The sequence below is a fragment of the Parasteatoda tepidariorum genome, chromosome 2 (genome assembly GCF_982258835.1).
Source record: "Parasteatoda tepidariorum strain Cologne lab strain chromosome 2, Ptep-v5.0, whole genome shotgun sequence".
NCBI lineage: Eukaryota > Metazoa > Arthropoda > Arachnida > Araneae > Theridiidae > Parasteatoda > Parasteatoda tepidariorum.
Window position 1 is genome coordinate 86,901,946 of NC_141756.1, and position 23,743 is coordinate 86,925,688.

The 23,743-nt window shown below is 29.1% G+C and overlaps 1 long non-coding RNA gene across 3 annotated transcripts; it reads right to left on the reverse strand.

Annotated features, from left to right (window-relative positions):
• Window positions 1–1,544: 1,544 nt before the first annotated feature.
• LOC107439876 (uncharacterized) lies at window positions 1,545–21,511 on the reverse strand. Of its 3 annotated transcripts, none has more exons than XR_015431436.1 (6): window positions 21,360–21,511; window positions 20,099–20,231; window positions 19,352–19,446; window positions 14,767–16,500; window positions 12,280–12,433; window positions 1,545–5,772 (listed from the first exon to the last, which is right to left on the reverse strand). It is a non-coding gene; the product is annotated as an uncharacterized LOC107439876 (long non-coding RNA). The 3 variants fall into 3 exon arrangements; XR_006225049.3 differs by lacking the exon at window positions 21,360–21,511 and adding an exon at window positions 20,903–21,267; XR_011636187.2 differs by lacking the exon at window positions 20,099–20,231 and having other exon boundaries at window positions 21,360–21,500.
• Between the last annotated feature and the right edge of the window lie 2,232 nt (window positions 21,512–23,743).

Sequence of the window (23,743 nt, forward strand, 5' to 3'; positions counted from 1 at the left end):
TCACGTGGAAACGTCCCTCAGCTGTAAAGCGCACATTGCTGTACTACCCACTGGCAGAAGCTCAGGTGGAGAGGATAGTCCGCCAGATTCAAAACTTGTACTTGAAAATGAAAGGGGTGTAAGGGATTTTCATTTAACACTCTACAAACGGTCTGATGACTCACACCTATGTGATGAGCAATAGCTCTTATACTTGACATAGTTCTATCAGCCACAACATTCAAGATGCTTTCTTCCAGGCTTGGACTGTGTACAGCTCTTTGTCGACCAGCTTCATGCCTGGTGACGTGGAACGAACCAGTTTCACGAAGTTGACGATCTTAGAGATAATCTTAGTTTAGTTCTTGTGACGATAACATTTGTGCTGGTAGTGAATGATATTTCACAGGTATTCCTGAATTTATAAATATGTCTACTGCTAAATTATTTTCACAATTTAAAATCTTAGTTAATAATTAGACACAAGCTTTAAGTTAAGTGAAAATGTCAGTCTTTTCTCTCAAGTTCTCAATATTTGTCAGTCTTTTACTTTTAACATCTGTACAGTGAGCTGAAAGAGGGGAAAAAAACGGACTACCCTGAATAACTTTTGATCTAATGATAGGATCTTCACATTCTAGGACTCATTCTCAATGGTTCGAGGGGGTGACCTCAAGTATGCTAATTAGATCAGACTAAATTTATGTAACGAAATTTTAAAAAAACTTAATTTCTCTGAATAAACATACCTTTTTTTTCAACAGACTTGGATTTCTGGCCTCCAAAATATAAAGAGTAGCTGCAATCTGGGAAATTTGGTCAGGAAAGCAATCCAAAGTTTGGAACCCTTAACGATAAATTATTTTTTGCAGAGTTTTCCAAATCACTAGAACTTTTTAAGCCAATTGAAAAAATTTTACACACAATAATAAAATTTGTTTATCCAAAGATAATTCCATGCAAAAAATAAAATATTTCAGCAAATATTTATTTTATTTTTTTTATTAAATGGTCAAAAAAAATTTATATGCAACTTTAACTTAATTTTTGCTGAAAAATGCAACTTTAAAGAATACTTATATTTAAAATAGCAGGGTCCATTTCTCAGGACATATTCAACAGATTTTGCTCAAATTTTGTATTTTTCCATGTAAAATTACATACATTAAAATGGTGTAAGAAATGTATACCTTAAAATTCAAACTTTTTACAACTATTAAATAAAATAATAATTATCTACTAAAAGTTATTTTTTACATGAAATGATCTTTGGATAAACGAATTTTATAATTGAGGGCAAAAAATTTTTAATTCACTTAAAAAGTTCTCAAGATATAGAGAAATAGACAAAAAGTAAATGTATCATTAAGGGGTCTAAACTTTGAACCACTTTCCTGATCAAACTATAGGGACCATATTTGACAGATTATCGTTACCTCCTATATTTTGGACATTTATTCAGAGAAAGTACATTTTTGTGTCAGATTTCATAACTTAAAATATCGTCCTAGAAAGTAAGATCCTGCAAAAGACAGACATGTGATTGCTAGAAAAAATTATCTCAATTTTTTTTTGCAATGTTTGGTTTTATTTTGTTTCATAGCATTTCACATAACATTTAAAGAGAAAAATTTGTATTTAATAATTTTTCCCATCAACACATAAAATATACATACATATATGCATTAAAAAAATTACATATTCCTCATTTAACATTACATCATCACATAATTTTTTGAAAAACGATTGATGATGTTTATTTAGACTATATTATATAATTTACACTATTAGTTATTATTAGACATTTATTTACAGCTAAATCACAGAAATGGGACGCTTTAAAAAGGGGTTAATTAAATGTAAGTTTCGAGTTTCCAGTGTTGTAAGAAATATGCAAAAACCAGAAGCGATAACTGCCAAAACAATTCATTGAAAAACTCATAGAATAAACCTGTCAAATAGAAATATTCAAATTCAGGACTTAAATTTTCCTATCATAATAATGTGATTTTTTAAAAAAATCACGTGAAAACTCAACAGCAATAACTGAAAAAAAAAGGATCGAAAGCTGCATGGAGTTTGGGCAAATCTAGTGCTGCGTCAAAATGTGATTACTCAAATCTGTGATCCGAATTTCTCGTTTTTAAATATCATATGAAAATATCGGGATTTAAAAATTCATGTGGATATCAGCAAAAAAAAAACGATGGAAAAAACAGGTGTATCATTCTGTTCTAAGCTACTAATAAATGCCAGAATTGAATTCTGCATGTCATAATAATGCACAGTTATGCAGAGATGTTTTAAAAAAACAGAGAAAATTCATAGCAATAATAAACGATCAAATCACCACATAGATCAGGGCCGCCTCTACCACTCCTTCTTTCGAGGCAGTCCTGCATGGATTTACACAAATCGAATGCATCACAAATTTATTACTGAAATGCGTGATTTAAATTTTGTGTGTCATACTAATATCGGAATTTAACCATGAGAAAATCAAATGCAAAGGGAAAGAAAAATAGATCGAAACACTAATTTACACTAGTATGGCGCATTGACACGAGGGATTCAAATTTTACATATCGTAAGATCATATTAAAAATTAACTGTATCTAATTGTACCCAAATAAGAAAAGGGCCATATATATTACATTGATTAAATAATTCTACTTTTACAAAAATTCTATAATTAATACATAAGTTTAAAAGAAAAAACAATTTTTTTGAGCGAGCAATCTTTTACACATTTGCCAATTTGGAATTACTTTTTAAATTATCAGTGAGTTTTCATTTGCCTCATTAGTTCATTAATTCTAGCTGCACTTATAGTGGAATTATTTTCTTGCTCTTTTATATTAGCTCAAAGGCTATCCAAAGTTGTATTTTCTATTACACATTAGTATGAAAAAAAAAATAGTTATTGCACTGAATGGGAACTTAGAAAGAAAAAGAGAGTGTTGATAAAGGCAGTATATATATTTTTGTAATGAAATTTAAATTAGCAGAACTGTACAAATCAATGGACTTGAGGTTCGGGAATTTGTGGAAGAATCCCATGCCTGGTTATATTTGTAATGTACCCGGTTAACCTGACCCCGAAATCTGAACCTTTGCATCATAACATATAGTGCTAACACGCTACCCTACATTAATGGAAGAGACACTTTCAGCATTTGACTTTTTTTTTAAATTTCGCAAGAAATACTCATTGATAAGTATGAGAAATTGCATGAGTACATTGACTATAAGTTTTAAAACAAGGCTAGAAACAAAAATAAATTTTTGTGAACACCCTATGCCAGAAAATATAGTAATAAGCTTGTAACTAATATTGCTTACTTTGGTTACTATTTGCAATTGCACACAATTTTGCAAAACTAGCTCAAACATTTAAAATGATATAAACTTTTTTTTTGTTTTGCTATAACTTTAAAAACTCTAGACAAAATTTTTGGAACAACTTTGCATTAATATATTCATAACATTATTATTGCATGATTTTTAACAAATTTATTTAAAATTGCATAAGATATGAGCATTTAAAGTAGGTCTTTCATAGTATGCATAAGCGGAAAAAAAAAATTTCATAATTTTGTTAAAACTAATGAAAAAGTCTGATTTGAATAACGTGAAAATTTAAAAAGTTTCTAGCAATTTTCTTAGTTTTGTACTTTTTCTTAAAAAAAATCTCTAAATGATAAGGGTTTTCCAATAAAGTTAATAACAATGATAACAGCTTTCAATATCATCCATACACCAAAATATAATGGTATATGGGGAAAAAACATGTAAAAGAAAACATTGTTATGAGGGGATGATCACCCACTATCAGATGTCATTTTTAATTTTTCAAAATAAAATTTGTGAAAAACCCCTTTTTAAAAAAAAGAACAAAAACTACTTAGAAAATTGCTAAAAACTCTATAAATTTTCAAGATATTCAAATCGGACATTTTCACTGAATAATTATGAAGGAAAAAAAAATTTTGTTTTCCACGTATGCAAACTATAATAAAACTACTTTAAATGTTATGATAATTTTTAAATAATTTTGTTGTCAATTGCAAACTTTTCCAAAAGATTTGTTGATTATTTTTGTATAAGTTATAGTTATTTAAAAATATTTAAAAAATTTAAGTTAGAGCAAATAACATAAGACAACAAAATTAGTTTTTTTTAAAAATGTTCACAACTCCATAAATATTTAAGCTAAGCAATCGATACAAGTTTAATAGTATATTTTCTGGCATAGGTTGCTTGAAAATCCTTGCTCAAGTTCTTAATTTATTACCAGTCCCTTAAAACTATGAAATTGATTAATAAGTAATCATATGATCTAAACACCTCTAAAGTTTTAAAATGATTCTCTCAGTATTTCTTAAAAATTTAAGAAAATGTCACTAAGTGAAAGTGTCTCTTCCATTTTCGAAGGGTTGTGCATACTTAGTGTTTAAAAGATTAGTTGTAGTTGTTAGAATATGGGTTTCACACCAAAAAAGAGCATTTTGTGATTTGTTTAATCTCTTAAACATGCATTCTGAGCTATGTCCAAAATAATAAGCTCACTGATTATGGCCAAAGCAATTATTTTTCAACATATTTAGACAGTATTGATTGAAAAATTACTTGAAGAGCAAGTAAACAATTATCTCTTCAAAAAAGTAAATAGTCAGTTGTATAAAATCTAAAATATGTTAGAACATAGAGTGGAAAATGTAAAAATAGGAAGAACCACATGAATTTACATCTAAATATTGAGTTGCTAAAGTAATTACAAGCTCAAATACAAAGCAGGGAAAAAAATTTACACACACATAAAAGTAGTTTAAAAAAATCTAGAACAGTAGATTTTCATTGTAATAAAAGTAAAAGTTTAATATTGCTAAAGTTAATCCCTTTTTCGACTGTTTACATCCTATGGATGTTATGGGGGAAAGCTTCAATTTGGAAAAATAGTTTCAAAACATTTAAAAAATAATAATAATAAATTGGTCACATATTGACTTTAATGAAAGTAAATCTAAAAGTCAATTATTTTTTTAGAATACAATGATTTCAGTATTAAAAAGTTGTTGTAAAAATTTAGGAGTTAAATGGAAATGTACATATAATTTTGCTTACCTCAGAAAAAATATCAATTTTGCACAAAAAAAAAAAAAATCTATGATTAGTTTGACAAATAATAAATTTTTCGCTTATTCAACTTCTTTAAGCTTTGAATTAATAATATTTTTAAAAACGATAAAAGTAAAAAGCTACTTTTAAAATGAAGTTTTAAATTTACTTATTTCAAATCCAGAGATGCTAAGGGTTAAATTAATTTTAACATGATTCAATAGTTTTATGAAAAATATTGAACAAGTTTGTTTCAGTTTTTCTACTGACCAAGATATATTTAAACACACTATATGCAAGTCATAAAGTTAAATAGTAGTTTTATGTGCAGAAAGTAACATATATTTAATAAAAAAGGAAGTACCAAAGAGATAAACATAACATAACGTACCAAAGAGAAAATTTCGAAAATTATACTTAACATGAAGAAAATTTTAAGACTAATACCTTGCAGGTTTAAGAAATCTTAAAATTTCTTAAACCTGCAAGTGGAAACAAGGTATGAGTGTCTTAAACAAAGTTAATTAGTTTAACAAACCACTGTATTCCTAAAGCTCATTGACCAACTGGTTTTACAGTGCATTCGCAGATTTTTTCTTCCTTTCCATTCAGATTTCATAGACAGTACAATGATGAAAAGATTACTCTTCCTGCTACTTTTAATTAATGCTTAACCTACAAAAAAAAAGTAATCGACCTTAACATATAGCACAGGACAATGAACATTTAATTTTAATCAAAAATATGTATTAATATTGATACATTATTTTTTATCTATATTGATATATTATTTTTTATTTGCAGAAAAAATTCAGAATTCAAAATATAGAATGAAGTCCAAAGAGATCGTGGGGGTTAAGGCTCCACTATTTTGTAACCAATGGAATGAACAGGGTTCCCACTCAATTTCAGAACAAAAATTCCTTTACATTTCCAGGCATATTGGGTAAATTTCAATGGAAATCCAAACCATATTTTATGTATACCCTGCAATTTTTCATCAGAATTTCTTATTTGAAATGTCAAATTTCAAATTTTGTGAGCAATAACATATTTAAAGAATGAGAATGGAAACATGGAAACGTTTCTTTAAAAAGCGCAATTTTATAAAATGATTATAATAGATAATTTATTTAACTTAAATCTCGATTACTGTTACTAACAATTCAAAGACTGGTTGTTTTACAGGTATAATATACGATTTTCTAGGTTTTTTGTAAAAACATTGCTATCTTCCCTGACTATTCTCTGCTTTTTAAAGTTAAAATAAAATGTCAGGTTTTCTCTGATCCGTAGGAGCCTTGTATGAAAGTGGCAATATGGTCAGTATTGCTCACAGACCGCTTTACTTCCGAGACAAGCTACTGCTACCCAGCGATCTGAAGCTGGATCTGTTTCAAGTGATAATGGAGAATCAAAACCCAGTGACAAATCTGTGCCTTAACCACTGAACCATCATGTTTATGCCAATAACATAAACTTTAAAACCTGATGAGTAAGCAGCAATGTACATAGCTTGTGTTGCAATAAAAGCTACACAAAAAATTCCATCCAATATTTTAATAGTGGTTCCAATAATTTAACATTTGTTTCTGCAATGTGACATGAATCCTGAAACCTTAACTTATCAGAGAAAGATTAACATTATCAATAAATAAACACCTTAGATGATGAATTTAGGAGCTTGACTATTAAATTTTAAGTAACTTTGTTTGTTATATAATGTACAGTGCTCAAAGAAAAAACACTCTGAATAATTTTTAATCTATTGATTGGATTTTCCCCTACTAAGACTTTATCTAAAAGGTAAAGACTATCAAAACATGTGAGGGCCCATCCTAACTAAGGCAGACATTATATTAAGTTTCAAAATTAGACACAAAAACCCACTTTCTCTGATTGATTTGAATGTCTGACTCTCAAATTATAGGGAGTAGCCGCAATCTGGAATATATGGCTCCAATCGTTTAGGCATGAGAGCAGTCAAAAGTTAGGACCCTTTAATGCACACAACTATGAAATTCGTTCATCCAAAGATAACTTCCATGTCAAAAATAGTTGATAATTATTTATTTTTCATTAATTTATTTAACAGTCGTAAAGTTTAAATTTTAATTTTTTGCATCATTTTAAAGAGTACAAGATTTGGATGAATAGCTCCTGAGTGATAAAATTTTAGTTTGATTTCTACCTCATAAGCAACAAGAGTATTTTTTTTTTTCATTAAATTAACCTGGTTTGACATCATTGGAAAGAAGTATCTGAGGAATTTTTGATTTGACTACAGACTGGCTTAGAAGGTTATACAACTAAAACATAAAATATTGGGAAATTCTGTTACAAGTTAATTAAAACCATGATAGTTTTTGTTGCAATGCTAAGAGAACTGAGGAATTGAATGATGACAACAAGTTAAATTAATATGAAGTTGCCTGTTATTTATCATGCAAATAAAAAATACACAAGACAAAAATATAATGGAATTTGAATTAGAAAAACTGATAGCAATGTCATAAGTCTTACATAAAATAAGGTATCAACACAATATTGCAAATATTTTCAACATAACATCAATTAAACTAAAAAAGGAATTCATTAAGAAATATTTATTAGTTACACTGTCATGAGATTGAAATACTGAAATTCATGTTTCATACTAGAAAATCAAACATTCCTACAGTCAATTTTATTTTAATAAGTATTTGAATCATTAATAATCCAGTATAATTCACCTAGAAATGGTTTTAAGAGCAAAACTGTCTTTGGCATAAGGATTTTCTACAGTGCTGAGAGCACTAATACTTGAAATAATCATTTCTGGCAAAATAAAAATTATTTGGCCCCTAAATAATTCATTTCCTGATAATATTAATTAGATTTTAGCTTTTGACTTCCTGGACATTTTTGGACTTATGGAATTGGTCTAATTGGGATAGACCTCTTGGGGATTAGAAACAACAACAACAGATTTTTGTAATAAAAAGTATTTATTAACCCTTGAAGTACTAAAACTAAATGGGGTCATGTTGACCTCATTTTAAGTTTTGACCCATAAGTATCAGCATTATACATGAGTATGACCATTAAGTTGACCCATAAGTATCAGCAGCATTAAAGCTAGGAAACAGGGGAGGGGGATACAAAACAACTGTAATACTAATGAAATTCATAAGAACAGGCAAAATGCTATTTCCATAATATTAAAAAGATTTAAAGTAACAGAAAACAAGTTAAAAAAATTACAAATGCTTTCAACACACCGTTCACAATCAAAGTACAAAATAATAAATTAGTTTTTAAGTTTTCTCAAAAACTTCCTGCATTTGTAGCACTTATAAAAAAAATTTAGGACACAGAGCACATCTATTTCGTTTACATTTTGCTGAAAGTCCTGACTTTAGCGTGGATTTAGGCAAATTAAACTGGAAACTTACTACTACAAATTATGAAAGAGACTTTCATAGAATTCCTAGAAAACAGTTCTACATTTTTTCAAACTTAAAAAAAAAAAAGGCAAAAAATCTACCTTGAGTGAAATTGAAAATATTTAAGTACTCCAAAAGATAAATGATTTTTAAACATTAAAAATTTCAGGTAACTTCCCTACACACACAATTGAAAAAAACTACTGAAGAAATATAAATTATTTTTACTGCACTTAAGACTCTACCAAAAAATAAAAGATTGAGGAAACAACAAAATTACAAGGAAATTTCTAAACATTATAAACTTCAATTACTCAGTTACTTTTAAAAATGCAGAGATGCCAACTTGCTCCGGACAGCAGATATATATTTTAAAGTGGTATTTTATCAATTGTGATTCTTGGTTTAATAAATTCAATTTAGTGGATTTTTACCCACCACTATTTCTAAATAATTCGTAGGCTTACATAATTCACCACTTTATAGTATTAATGTCATGCTATACCTTCTTAAAAGCAAGTAAAAACAGTCAAATATTTGTAAAATTTACTAAGTTATTTACCGTTCTTTTAATTATTTTGGCCTGTCCGGAGCAGTTGGCATCTCTGAAAATGTATGTCCGTAAGTATTATTTTCAAAAATGTTGATCCATTTATTTAAGGTTTGATTCAGAAAAATAATAACATTTAAATTAATAGCAGATTGCATATAAAATTAATAATGTAAATACTTCATTTGCTTCATAAATTATAAAGGTGGAAAAAGTCAGTGTATTTTGAGCACTCAAAAATAGTCTCCAATTCTCAAGACTCACCATGAATAAAACAAACAAAACAGATTTGAAGAAGAAAGCAAAAAGCCGCCCATGTAAAAATAGAAAATGAAACAAACCATGAGAATGTGCAGTAACCAAAAGCAAATAAGGGTAGGTTTTATTTTAAGACACTCAGGGGTAGTTGAATGGAACTTGTGTCTTTTAAAACAGAAATCGGCATTCATATGAATGAAACAAAATTCCATGTCATCAAAATGAGCTGTTGTGACAAGGGTGGAAAGAATTTCAGCAGTATCGGAATTAAGTTTATGCCCAAGGTCCCAACAATGTCCAGTAATAGATAATATTATATCATTATAACCGTCGTTAAACAGCCGACTCAATTTTGGGTTTATGACTACTAATGTTCCACTCCGTAGCCTTGTAATTTTGAACCAATCCAGAAGACAAGGAAACTCCTGGATCAGTATCCTGGTATGATCCAGGAGATTCGGCAGATTTAATGTGCATCAGTCACAATTTACTATTCGAGGAGTCTTAGACCGGCAGGGATTGAACCCACAACCTCTTGGACATGGGCTCAGAGCCCTAACAACCAGGCTATCCCGGCCTAATAAATAGAATTCTTAATAACAGGCACATACCTATCAGCTTCCCTTAATGTGAGTTTTAAAACTTGTTCAATTTGTCTGATGTAGTGTGTTGTCAAAGTATGTGGTGAATGCTCCAACAATTTTAAATACTGATCAAATTAAATTCAAAAATTAAATTTTATGGATAAACCTGAAATAATATTAAATCCAAAATGGGACAGAATATTTAAAATTTTACAGCAAATGGAAGAGGAAAACAATAAAATAAAAAATTCACTTTGAGGATTGATAGAGGAACATTTGGGTCTGGTAAGTTTAGCAAGGGATGAATCAAGTTACCAAAGGTCAAAAACTAATGGGCTGAAGAAGCTATATTCAGAATTGAAAGAAAAAAAGATCAGGACAAGAGTTAAGTGTGTGGAAAACAAAAGTTTCAAATACAGAAATTTTCTGGCAGTTAGAATTAATGATCAGAATGATAATGAAGCAAATGCAGTTTTTACCCTATCAAACTGATTTGTACAGCTTAAAGAGTTTGTTTTGGATTTCAAATCAAATTTTTTAAAATAAAATACTGTCAAATTTAAATCAAAATAATTATGCATAAAATCTAAATAAATTTTACCTAAGACCTTAGTAATATTAATAATGATAATTGAAGTGAAAACAGGACCATGAGCAAAATTACGATTATAAAAAATTCTCAATTTTTAACTGGAAAAGATTATGGATATCATTTCATTCAATTATAAAAAGCATATTGTTTGGACATTTGGATAAAACAATTAACTCAACACATTTAAAGTACAACAACATAGGAATTCAATAGGAATACAACAAATTAAGATAACAGACAGCACTGCCACCACAATATAGAAAACCCCAACTCCGAAGAATAAGTTTTGTAGGAAATAAGAATAGCAAATTTCTTTTTCTGCATCAAATTAGGGTTAGGGTAACAAAGCAGAGTAGAGAGGGAAGGGGCTTATGGCCCTAGTCATATAACAAAGGACATCTAATTGACAACAATGGAGCAACTAAAGTTTAAATCTATTACTAATTTTATAATGAAATTAAAAAAATTTTAACTGGTAAATATTTAACTGAAGCAAAACATTTTATGAAAAATGTAAATTTCAAACAAATTTTACAATAAAGTTTTAAAATTAATAATTTTTTTTTTAACTGTAAGAAAAAATTTAAAAAATTTCATTTTTGCTTTCTGCTTACATTACACAAAAAGAAATTTAAAATAATGTAGAATAAGATTTTTCTCTAATTAAAAAAAATTAAATTTGCGGTTTTTGCAGTGTATTAATCTCATTTCTCTTTCCAGGAGAAGATGAACTCTCTTTCCAGGAATGGCAAATTTCTTCCACAGTAGAAAAACTTCCCACCAGAAAAAATAAATACGTTTCTTCCAACCAAAGCAAAAGGAATGAATGACTTTTTTTATTCAAAGAAAAATATCAAGTATTGAAATGATTTTTTAAATAGTTTATAACTGCAATTTAAATAATGGAGATGATATCAAAGAAAATAAATTGTATCATTTCTAAATAAGCAACAGAAAATTAATAGAACATAATTATAACATCAGTAGTTTCTTTCAATATTTTACATAAATGAGTATAATGAAACCTAAAATCAATGAACTTAACACAACAGACACTTATCATGATCACAATCCCCTCTGCAGAGGATCAAAATTGTGATGGCATGTCTTCGGATCATCCTCAGGGATGTTTCCCAGACCGTCGCCAAAGCCCATTGTGCAGCTCTAGTGCGACGTAAATGAACAACTACAAATCACTTATAGAACTAACAACTAAAAATGATCTATTTTTTATACTTAATTACTATTTAAAAATCAAACAATAAATTTTATAAATTCTATGTAAAACTAAAAATAAAAAAATGAAAAAAAAATTTCTTTTTTTTAAATTTACACATCAAGGTTAAGGGGTCAATTACTGTGAAAGCTTAAAACCTCATATTACAGTTTAGGGATCAACAGCTGTTGAAAATTATTGATCCTGAAAATGCCATCAAGTTGATTTCTTAAAATCAATGGGACAAAATTAAGACTTCTTAACAATGTGGATTAGTTTTAGGAAAAAGAATTAGATATATAAAGTATTAAGTACTAACGTGTCCTACATTAATAAGACAAAACTAGGTTATTTAAGTACTTTAAATATATAAAATAGACAACACCAAAACTACTTTAGATAATTAGGGTAGCTAGAAAATGAATAACTTCAATAGCTACATATTTTTCCTCCATTTTTAATTAATATAATTAGCTGAATAATACATTCATCATATCTGAGAATATCCTAAAAATGTTACACTGTTAAAAGTAAATGCAAACAAACTTTTTACTCACTGGTAAAAATCAGGGCTAAAGAAAAAGAGAGAGAAAGGCTGGTTCATTCCTCTCTTAGAGCTAAAGCTACGATTTCCCTCCTCTTGACGTCATGCCACACACAGATCTCAGAGACCGCAAGTAAAGATATTATGAAAACTTCACATCATTCTCTCTGTAAAAATAAGTTTGACACTTTTTTGATATTAGCTTTCAAACTTTACACTATTAACACACTATAAAAAAATACCATTTTAAACTAAGAAAAATATTTCAATAGTTGTCGTAAATGACACTATAAATAATTTATTTTTAACTTTTATTACTTAAAAAAATAAAGCATATATTAACATTTTTTAGCTGCATATTGTTCAATTACAATAATTTGTAAAGTTTTGTTAAATTTAGAATCCTGATTTTTAAATATGCTGTTAATGGCAGTTTGTTTATACTTAATCATTAGGAAACAACAGCCTTAAGTGCTAATCACTAAAACAAAATAATAATTTAGATTCATAATAATAGTAGAAATTTTACAATTGTTTATAAATATTTCCTTAAGAGAATATAATTTAAAAGAAATCTTAAATATTTAGAATAACTACATTAAAAAATATGGGGTACTTACGTATTAACTAAACCAGGCCAAAATTCGCATAAATCACCAAATTTGGCGACCCTACTTACGGCAACCCTACATGTTATATGAATAAAATAATATAAAATATATTATTTTATTATAATAAAATATTATATATTATAATATTTTATTATATTATATTATATAATATATAATTATAATATATTATATATAACATAATAATATATTATGTTATATGAATAAAATATAAAAAACTGTATTAAAAATTATCTGTAATTAATAAATGTATTCTTTCTATTCATACTTTCTTACTCAAACTTACAAATCGCGCCAACCTGGTTGCAATAATACATAAGTACCAAATATGGTATCAAATTAGGAGAATTTTAACTATTAATTACTGCTTTTGCTTTAGGCTTTGACTTCATCCATTTTTTTTTTTTTTCATTTTTTAGCCTGCCTTTCAGTTTAAGTAATGAGATGTTTTCTATTTAGATGGCAAATTCTTATAAAAGTTCTTAAAAGGCAGACTGTGGCTGTTTTATTTACTGCAAGATATCATCCCTCTTATTCATTTATAAGTCTTTGATGACACTTTTTGATTTTCCAAAGGCGAAACACTTTATAACCAGCAATATAATTTAGTCCTTTTTCTTGAGAATCGGTTGGGTTATTTTTCCAAATTAAGGTCAATATCCCAAGACATGGGAATGAAGTTATTTAAGTCATGTATTATATCTTCAACTTTTTCTAGAATAGCATTATTTTCGGAAACTATATTTTTTGTGTCCTTTTTAAACACTTTCTAACAATTTCCCAGTTAAATAACAATCTATTTTTGAATTTTTTACTTCTGTGCATACTTCTGACGAACGATTAGTTAGTGTATTTGCAAGCAACAAGCATTTAAATCTTTTAATTACTTTGATAGGACTTTGATGGTCATTAAATCTACCAAGACCAAGTTTGTCTAAACAAACTCTCGATAGCACTTTGGATTAATCTAGTGCAGGGATGGGCAAACTTTTTTGGTCATGGGCCAAAAATCTAGAAAAAAAAGTTTGGTGGGCCGAGTAAAAACTTCTGAAATAAAATAAAGTCAATTCATCATTGAGTGCATGTCACTCTACATCAACTTTGCGTTTTTTAGTTGCCATTTTGGGATAAAAAATGTTTACAAATAACTCAAAAAGGCAGTAGCCATTTTATACATTTAATAATTTAACCATTATTTACAATGACGTTGTATGTGTGCAACCTTTCCATACGCAGTAAATTATGTTAGAACTCGAGTCAGCAGAAAAATCCGTTCGTTGGAACTTAAAACGCGTAGTCAGCCTCATGCGAAGTACAATTCACCTATATTAGATTCCATATGTCTGCTCCTCGAGAAAGACAAATACTAGTAGGAGCTAATCTACAGCTATTCTATTAAGAACTTTTGCTTTCAACATTTTACCAGTTAAAGCTGTTTGTGCTAACTATTTAATTAATTTATGTTTTGTAGAACAAAAATAGAGAAAGTAAAAAGGTCATCAGTAATTTGTTAAAAAAGAAATCAACAAAAATAGTTTTAAACAAAGTAGATATATTCGCCACTGATCGGCTAGTTAAAATTCTGTCCGCGGGCCGTAGTTTCCCCATCCCTGATCTAGTGGGTAAAATGTATTTTACTCCAACTGATTTTAAATGTTCTAATAATAAAAATATTAAAGATATAGAGATAGCAATTGCATTTTGAAATGAAAATAGACATTTTTTACCGTGTACTCTCATTTTGCTTACTTCTCAGACTTCATTTTCATTTAAAACAAGTGTTTAAAACAAACATTTAAAACAAGTGTTTAACAAGTAATTTAAAACAAACAAAACAACAAAAAGTAAATTTCTGAAAGCAGCTTTCATACTTTTTTGCTGGAGAAGGCTCTAAGCTCTTGCTGTTCAACACATCAAAAAAATCATGGATTAATTTTTAAAAAACTCATATGCCTTCTTGTTTCCAGTAAACTCTTCTTTAAACCTTTGATGTAATGGAAGAGAATAATACCTTTGCTGATGTAACTTTCTGTCTATCATTACCTTAAACTAACAGATATGACTCTTTTAGTTTGTGGCACAATTTTCTTTTCTCCTGTACCTTTTCTCAATACTTCTTCAACAATTCCAGAGTTGATCAAAATTCCATCATCTAAAATTATTCCAAGGTCCAATAAATGATTCTGCGGTAACATGTTAGCAAAAAAAAGGCTTTTGACGATGGTCAGGATTCAAAAAATAAACTTATTCAAATTGTTATTTGGAGATTCTTCCAAAGTGTTCCAGATCCTCCTAAATCTGAAACAATAGCTTTGGCATAGATTTCCAAGCCTTCTATGACTTTGAAAAGTAAGACTTTATTCATTGTAACTTATAAATCGTAAAAAAATCTTTTGTTTCCACTTTGAAAACAGTCCTCTTATAAAATCCAGATGAACTTTTTTGAAAGGAGATAGGATTTGATCAAGTCCAGCATCATAGCAAATATCAGAGGAGACATTCATTTCCTCAAAACTAAGAACACAAATTTTTTTAATCCACTTAAATTTTTGGCACAGTTTTTAATCAAATTTAAAACATCATCCTGTAAACCTAGATCACAAGATAATTTTGCGCACCATTGCTTTAACGCACTAGCAATTGGTAGAGATAGGTCAATATCCAAAAATCATATGCTTTTGAAGAAAGAGAACATATAATAATACATTTTCTTAAAAGCTTCTACCAATTTCAACAATTCCCTTTTTGGTTCATAATTAATTTTTTTTTTTGAAATTTTTTTCTGGATACATTCTACCGTTTTCTACGATGAATTGATGTTTTTTTAAACTTTATTTCTTCTTTATTTTTGTTTTTGAAATCCTTTTCTAAAGTTTCAATTCTCTCTTTTAATGCTTTAACTACTGCTTCTAATTTAAAGCGTTTATCAGGATTCGCTGTACGCAAAAAATTCTCATTCATAATATTTAAATTATTTTTCTTTGGGCTTGGAGTTTTTAATCTGTCCAATACACGAGCCAACACTTTGCGTTTATGCAATCTTTCTTGCCTAGAAGAACTTGAAGAAAGTGGTAAAGAAGAAAATGGCAAATTTACTTTCGGTATTGCAGTGGATTTTAAAACCCTTCGACTCGGCAATCCAAGCAAACGATTTCTCATATCATCTTCATAATCTTCTTCCAAGAAATGCTCACTGCATATTCGTGCATATTTTACATTAACTGGATCACCTCGTTTGCAACGATGAAGCCATTCCTTACATAGCTGTTCATTTACTTTAGGGAATACATGAAACTTAATATTTTTTCCTATTGTGTTTCTATCGGAATTTTTGCAAGTTGCAATAGCGCAAACTGGCATTTTGTTACTAATTTCAAATTTTTGCAATTCACTTAAAAAAACTGAGGAAAGACATTATATAAATCAACGAATATCTTGGAATAAGTCTTCAGAAGCTAGTTAGACCTAACGCTCCGTTCTTAAAGTAAAAGTTCAAGTTTTGCACTGCCGTGACGTGACAGATAAAAATTGGAGATTTGGCGAGGCGAAAGTTTCTTCAACGAAGTTAACCAGCCCTATATCAGATGTACATTTCAGACTTCAAACTAAAGGAGAAAAGAAATAGATATTAAGTAACCATTTACCCAAACAAAAGGTTTATAAAAAGAAATTAAATTAAGTATATTAAAAAGCAGTACTCATAATATGATTAAGTTCTCATAAATATGATTCATGACAAACTAAAAACTATTTTTAAAAATTTTTTTTTAGCCTTTAAGGGGTGGCAAGTTTCTTCTAGAGTAGAATAAACAGCAGAACAATAGAAAAAAATGTCTTGGAAGAACTGCTTGGAAGAAAATTAGCAATCAAAAAGAGAATACTTAATAAGTAAATAAATTATAAGAAAAAAAAATGTCTCAAGAATTAACAAAATTAAGAGGGCTCACACTCGAGGTTCAAGTTCAAATTTTCTAAAATTGAAATTTATTTTTATTTGAAAACAAAGATAAGCTTTTAACATTTTACACAGTAAAACCTATATCCTTTAGACAATTATTTTTTACATACATCCATGTTTAAAACAGAGCCATAAACTTTCATTCAAGCTGTATTTTTCCCAACAATGACAACAATAAGTACCTTACTTAACTTACACTTTGTATTTAAAATAAAAAGTAAACAAATAAGACGTTAATAATCAATCACCAAAATTTTTAAAGCTTGTCCAGTACCTTATTTGTATAACTTTTTACTAGTATGACATGGTATGAATAGCTGTCAATAATGCAACACATTGTTAGATATTAAATCTAAGTACTTAGCCATCAACTTTAAACCCAACAGATGACCAACCATCCTTATATGTATACTAGGTTCCCTTATAAATATACTATATAGCTCAATACCATATGCAACACTGAGTCATCACTGTTTGATCCCTTGCCTTTCAACCAAAAATTTATTGGAAAAAACTACATAGAACTGGCCAGGAAAAGTTTTAATTTCAGCTATAGAAAGTTTTATAACAACTGCTTCTCAAACTATTTATGAACTTAATGATAAAATGACGGCATTGTTCAAAAGCTCAATGACGATTTTTAGCGCTAAATATTTCGCTTAAAAATTAAAACGATATTTGTTTTGGTTTCTAACTAGCTTTTTCTTTATTTAAAAAAACTTTAGTTTTCATCACCGATTTTATTATAATGCGAAAATTAAGAGGTTTCTGTTATACTTTATTCTCTTTCTTCACTTTTTTTTAAAAAGACAGAAAACTAAAATGTTCAACTTTAAAAAACTAAGGTTCTCTTTTCTGTTTCGCTTTTGTATATAATCTTTTTTTGGTGTGGGGGAGGGGGCATTTTTAAGATAGTGCAGCATTTTTAAATAACATTTGAGAAAGACTATGTCTCTTTAAACATTTTATGGATACTTTTTTACGGAAAATATTTTTAGCATTCAAGATTTGTTTTAAGAATTACAAGGATTTTATTCAACTTTACAACTTTCTTTTTATTTTAAATAGCTGTTAGTCAGTTTATTATTTATCTTAAATATTTCTAATAGATGACTAATATAACTTTTTTTCACTTTACCCCATATGAGATTTCATGAGCAAAATTTCCTCCAGAGGAAGTTTTAAATTTTGATGATTCAAGACAAAAACTGTTTAATATCAGTATTTGAACGCGTATTTCATGATTCATACACGGATTAACCACCCATTTGCTGGCATTGATCATTAATAAGTGACATACCAAAGTCTGATTTTCATCAACAGTTAGGTAATATTGTCAGTTTATATACGCAGTTAGTTGATTTTTGTTAGAAAGCAAAGAAGTTTTGGTATTTATTATGGTATAGCTTTAATGAATATTAAAAACCAAGTAGAAATTACTTTAATAGGAAACGAAAAACAGCACATTGAAGTAGGCAGCTACTAGAAATAAAATGAATTGTAGAAAAAACTTAAAGTAGCGAAGAGCGATTCTATGTCACCAATAACTAATAAAATCTAGATTGGGGTAGGAAAAATGCTCAAAATTTCTTCAAATTGTTCACAAAAGGCAGATAAGGATAAAAAAAACTCAGGTACTAATAAAAAAGAGATGAACAGGTGTCTAGTTTTTTAAAAAACAAAATTCTAGAATATCTAGGGACATAAAACAAAATTCCAGAATATCTAGGAAAATAAACAGCACATTGAAGTAGGCAGCTACTAGAAATAAAATGAATTGTAGAAAAAACTGAAAGTAGGGAAGAAATATTCTACGTCACCAGTAACTAATAAAATCTAGATTGAGGAAGGAAAAATGCTCAAAATTTCTTCTAATTGTTCACAAAAGGCAGATAAGGATAAAAAACTCAGCTACTAATAAAAAAGAGATGAACAGGTGTCTAGTTTTTTAAAAAACAAAATTCTAGAATATCTAGGGACATAAAATGATCTCGCACGTTCTCCCGAAATAAGCTTTTGAAGCAAGCTTAGAGATGTACTTAAATGAGTCTTAGCAATTCAAGTCACATTTGTTTGTATTATTTTTAAAATTAAACTTTAATGAAAATTAAACTGCCCCTAGCAACAAAAAAATGAGTTTTAAAAAAAAGACCAAAATGATTCAGCAATACCACCAAGAAATATGCAGATAATTAGAGCATTTATACCAAAATTAAGTTCAAAGTATTTTAATGTTATTCACTTGAAGTGGCTAGATTCATCAGTAAGAGTAATAACATAAAATTTTCTGTTGTTGTAAAAGATACATAAAATGTACAATTTAGAAGAATTATTTTAAGAATCTCTGAACAAACAAAAAATTTTCTGAAAAAAAAAATCTTTTTCAGACTGAAGACAATCAGCGTGAAGTGTAATAGTGCAAAAAGTTAGCAATAGTGTTAAAAATATGTATATAAATGAAAAAATTATTCATCTGTAATAAATGTCAAAAAACAAACCTTTTCACAGCGAGTGGAAATACTTTACGATCATGAAACTATATTTCTGTAGTTACAAAGATACTTTTCTGCAAACTTTTATAGAGAATTTTTATCTGAAATAGAAAAAGAGACACTGGGTAACAAGTAACAATCACAAACTCGCAATACATTTAGAATTTCAATATAAAAATTTCAATATTTTCAACTATATAAAACCTTCTAAAACTACAAATATCAATAAAAAACAACAATTTATATTGTAGTATTGCATTTTATAAGAAAGGAAAAAAGGTCATCCATAAATTGCATGAATTTGGTGGGGGGGAAAATTGGGACCAATAAAGTTTCTAAAGTTTTTTAAAGCGTTCCATTAAAACTTTAGAAATTATGAAGAATCAATACACATCAGTTCCTTTACGGACCGTTCTCACTGCCTAATTTTCTTTACATGTGAATGAAAATCTGATTGGCGAGTTTTTTCCAGATAAAAGTATTTTGTCTTCATGTAGTTCTCATACTCAAGTGATTATTTCGTAAGCAAATTTTTCACATGCTATGAAAACAGCCCTCTTACACTATCATTGTTTCTAGGATTTATTTCTAATACTAAAGGCAAAGAGAGTTAGAATGATGAGGAACTATGCATGCAATAATCAAAAAAAATTTATTTTTAATAATAAAAAAAACTAAAAAAATTATGTAAAATATCTTTGTGTAGAGATAGAAAAAAAAAACAATTTATTTAGGTCTATTAGCTGTTCTCACTTTTCAGGGACAGTTAGTATCGTCTGGAAGAATTTCATTTAATAATCAACAGAGCTTGTTTATGAAATTATTACATGCATTAACTCTTACTTCTGCCACACTTAATCAGGAATGAATGCAGGGCTTTAAGGACCTTCGGAAAAATAAGACATTATCTGCATTATCCAATTTTTTGCTATAAAATATTCCTCACTTTGATAGAGAAATTATGCAAAAGCTAAAAATATAGCAATAAATTACACACAAATCAAATATACAACATCAAAAAGTACATAGCAATTATAAAATGTAGCCATTGTATTCATATAAAAATCTATAAGTTAGAAAAATTGTTTCAATTTTAATGTATTTAATTCAATCCATTTTCCAATGTATTCCATTGTTTCTAGATTTTTGAAGAATAAGTATTTTTCTTTTTTAATTTTATTTCTATAAACGAACAACTTAACATCTTTCTTACATTTTTTCTTCCGAAATTTGTTATGTACATAGGGCATCAGTGACCCTTAGAAGTTTGGAAATTTAATTTAAAGAACTCATTTAAATAATATTATTAAATTGTTTAAATAAATCTAATTTTCAAACTCTATAAATTAAATATCTAAAGTTCTATTATTAAATATATAAAATCTAATTGATAAAATAAAAACAAGCTATTTTTTGATCTTCAATCCAAATATAAATTTTTATTTAACAAAAAAAGATCTAAGATACAGGTTATAATGTAATGGCATATTAAATAAATATTAATTAGGTAAAAAATCAAACAGTGTAATGAATTAACCAGATATTTCATATCCGCACCTGTTGTTTTCAGAATCTACAATTGACGAGGCCTCGTTAAGTTTTAGAACTTGGGAAAGTTTAAAAACTAATATGCTAGGAAGCGGCTAAGAATAAACTGAAATAAACCAAACCCCTTCTGTGATTTTTTTTTAATTACATATAAGACGTCTGACTATTATTTCTGCAATACTTAGCAGGGAAGATTATTAAAATATAACTTATATAATCAAGAAGTCCAGTTTTATAGACATAGCATACTTAAAAGTAGGTAGGAACACAAATTTATGAAGAAGCAAACTAAGTAGAGCTTTATTTATGTTCTTTGATTTAAAACACAAGATAATCAATACACATATCTAGACTTTACTTAGTTTCGCATAAAACAAATATATATCAAAATTGTGTAAAGTAATTTATTAAAAAAAGTCAATGTTTTAAATCATTATTATAATATAAAAAATATTAATTTAAATACCATTCCATATTCAATACTGCACTTGTTTTGTTTTTCACATAAGGTAGAAATACAACGAGCTTCGTATAAAAAAGCTGGGAATGGAGTCCTAAAGGGCCATTCTCACTACATTTGATTCATGCACCTGTGATCACTGACGAGGAAATACTGCGAAAAATTTTCCAGTCAGGCTCGCGATTTCTGACGACGTCATCAGAGGTACAGCAACACATGTAGTGAGAATCGCCATTTCCCACGTATTAATATACGCAAACGTGAATTCACACTGTGCAATTGCTCTAGAAGCAAGTTCGATTAATTAGAAATTAGAAGAAAAACCAAATGCTCGTGCTTTACGGTAGAACAGCTTAACAAGGACCGATACCGTGCACCCTCGATCCCTCGCAGGCTGATCAAAATGGTCTCCCACCCGCTCACTGATTGTAACCAGTGATGCTTGACTTCGGTTCATGGATTTTTTTTCTTTTTTTTTCATAGTTTTTCAATAATTGTTTCGTTTGAATGTGGTTTCAAATTACAGTATTGCCGTGATATTTTTTGAAAAGTTCCATACGAATGGTGTTTTCTACACTAGAGAGTGTTGCAAGCTCTTGACTGCCTACCTATACTTTCGGGTCAAGTGAATTACAATGCATTTAAAGCCTCCATCATTGTAACAGTCTTTGCAGATTTTTTTAATAATTTTTTGCTAAGTAAAATTTATTTAAACCATGTGTTTAATATTAAATACCTGCTCCATATTTTTTGAATACTTTGAAAGATTTCAAAATAAATTATTTTGTGAAAAACAAGTATACTTATAGAAAGGTACGTATATGGCACTAACGTAACGAGGAACAGTTGTATTTTTTGAAAGGCCGATTTCTTTGAAACTGGTTTCATATTAAAATAAGGATGTTCTAGTTCTTGAAAATAATTATACATGTACGGAAATGTTTATAAAAAAATTGAAGTTAAATCTCTACTTTAAATAAGAAAAACTCGAGTGTATTCATAGTGTTGTCACTAAGAAAGTCATTTTGAGAATTTTTTATGATTTTTTCAACACAACACTCATTCGAATCTAAAGAACTAATATAAAAATGGACAGTTTGAGAATTTCTTACACTTTTTTACCACGACGGATTCTTTCGAAACTGGTTTCATATTAAAGTATAGAAGTCATATTTTTCTAAAAATACCCTTTTATGGCTTACATTATTCAAAGAATCTTTTAAAAAATGGTTCGTTTAGTTCAAAACACGTATGAAATCAAAGCGAATCTAAAGCAATAACATATAATGGACAGTTTGTGGATTTTTTTACCACGTTTGATTCTTTTGAAACAGGTTTAATATTTAATTACGGATGTCCTTTTTTTCGAAAATGCCGCAGTTACATTATTCATAGAAAATTCTTATAACTGCTTTGTTGAGTCCAAAACACGCACAATGCCAAAGAGAATCTATAGCGCTCTAAAAATCTCTAAAGCGAACCTATAACATGTTTGACAGTTGGTGAGTTTGTTTCATATAAATATGTGGGCGTCATATTTTCAAAAAAAATTCGTATCTTGAATTATTTATTGAAAATTCTAGTAAAAATAGTTTTACTTACTCCGAAGCATGCACAAAACCAGGGTATCATTTGCACGATGTTTTGTGATGGTTTTGTGATGTCCACGACAATTCGTCACGGGATAATTCATCGCACACAATTCGTTTTGCCAACAGTTTGTCATGAGCCTAATTCGTCATGACGTCAATTCGTAAGGAGCACAATTCGTCGCAGCGACCATTCTTCATCGACACGATTCTTCCCAATTACTATTAATACGAGGTCAGTCCCCTCCCAATTCGTCGCAAGCACAATTAATCACAAACACAATTCGTCGCAGGTACAATTCTTCACATGTGCAATTCCTCATTTGCACAATTCGTTTCGAGCACTTTGCGACAGGCACAACTTATCGTAACGACAATTTGTCACGAGTACAATTTCTTCCCCTTCGATAAAATACTTATCTATTTACTTAAATGAAACTCTTGCATTGTCTAAGTCCCGCAGTGGACAGATCGTTAAGACACTGTTCCCAGCAGATCACCGAAGTCAAGCATCACTGGCTGCGGTCAGTGTGCGGGTGGGTGACCTCTTGGATCAGTCTGCGTAGGGACCGAGGGTGTGCGGTATCGGTCCTCGTTAAACTGTTCTACCGTAAAGTACTCGACTTCGCGTGCAAGTCGTTGGGCTACCGAAGCAGAGGTGCCATCCCCTCTGCAGAGGATCAAAATTGTGATGGCTTGTCTTCGGATCATCCTCAGGGATGTTTCCCAGACCGTCGCCAATAGCCCATTGTGCAGCTCTAGTGCGACATAAATTAACTACTACTACTACTACTACTGCAT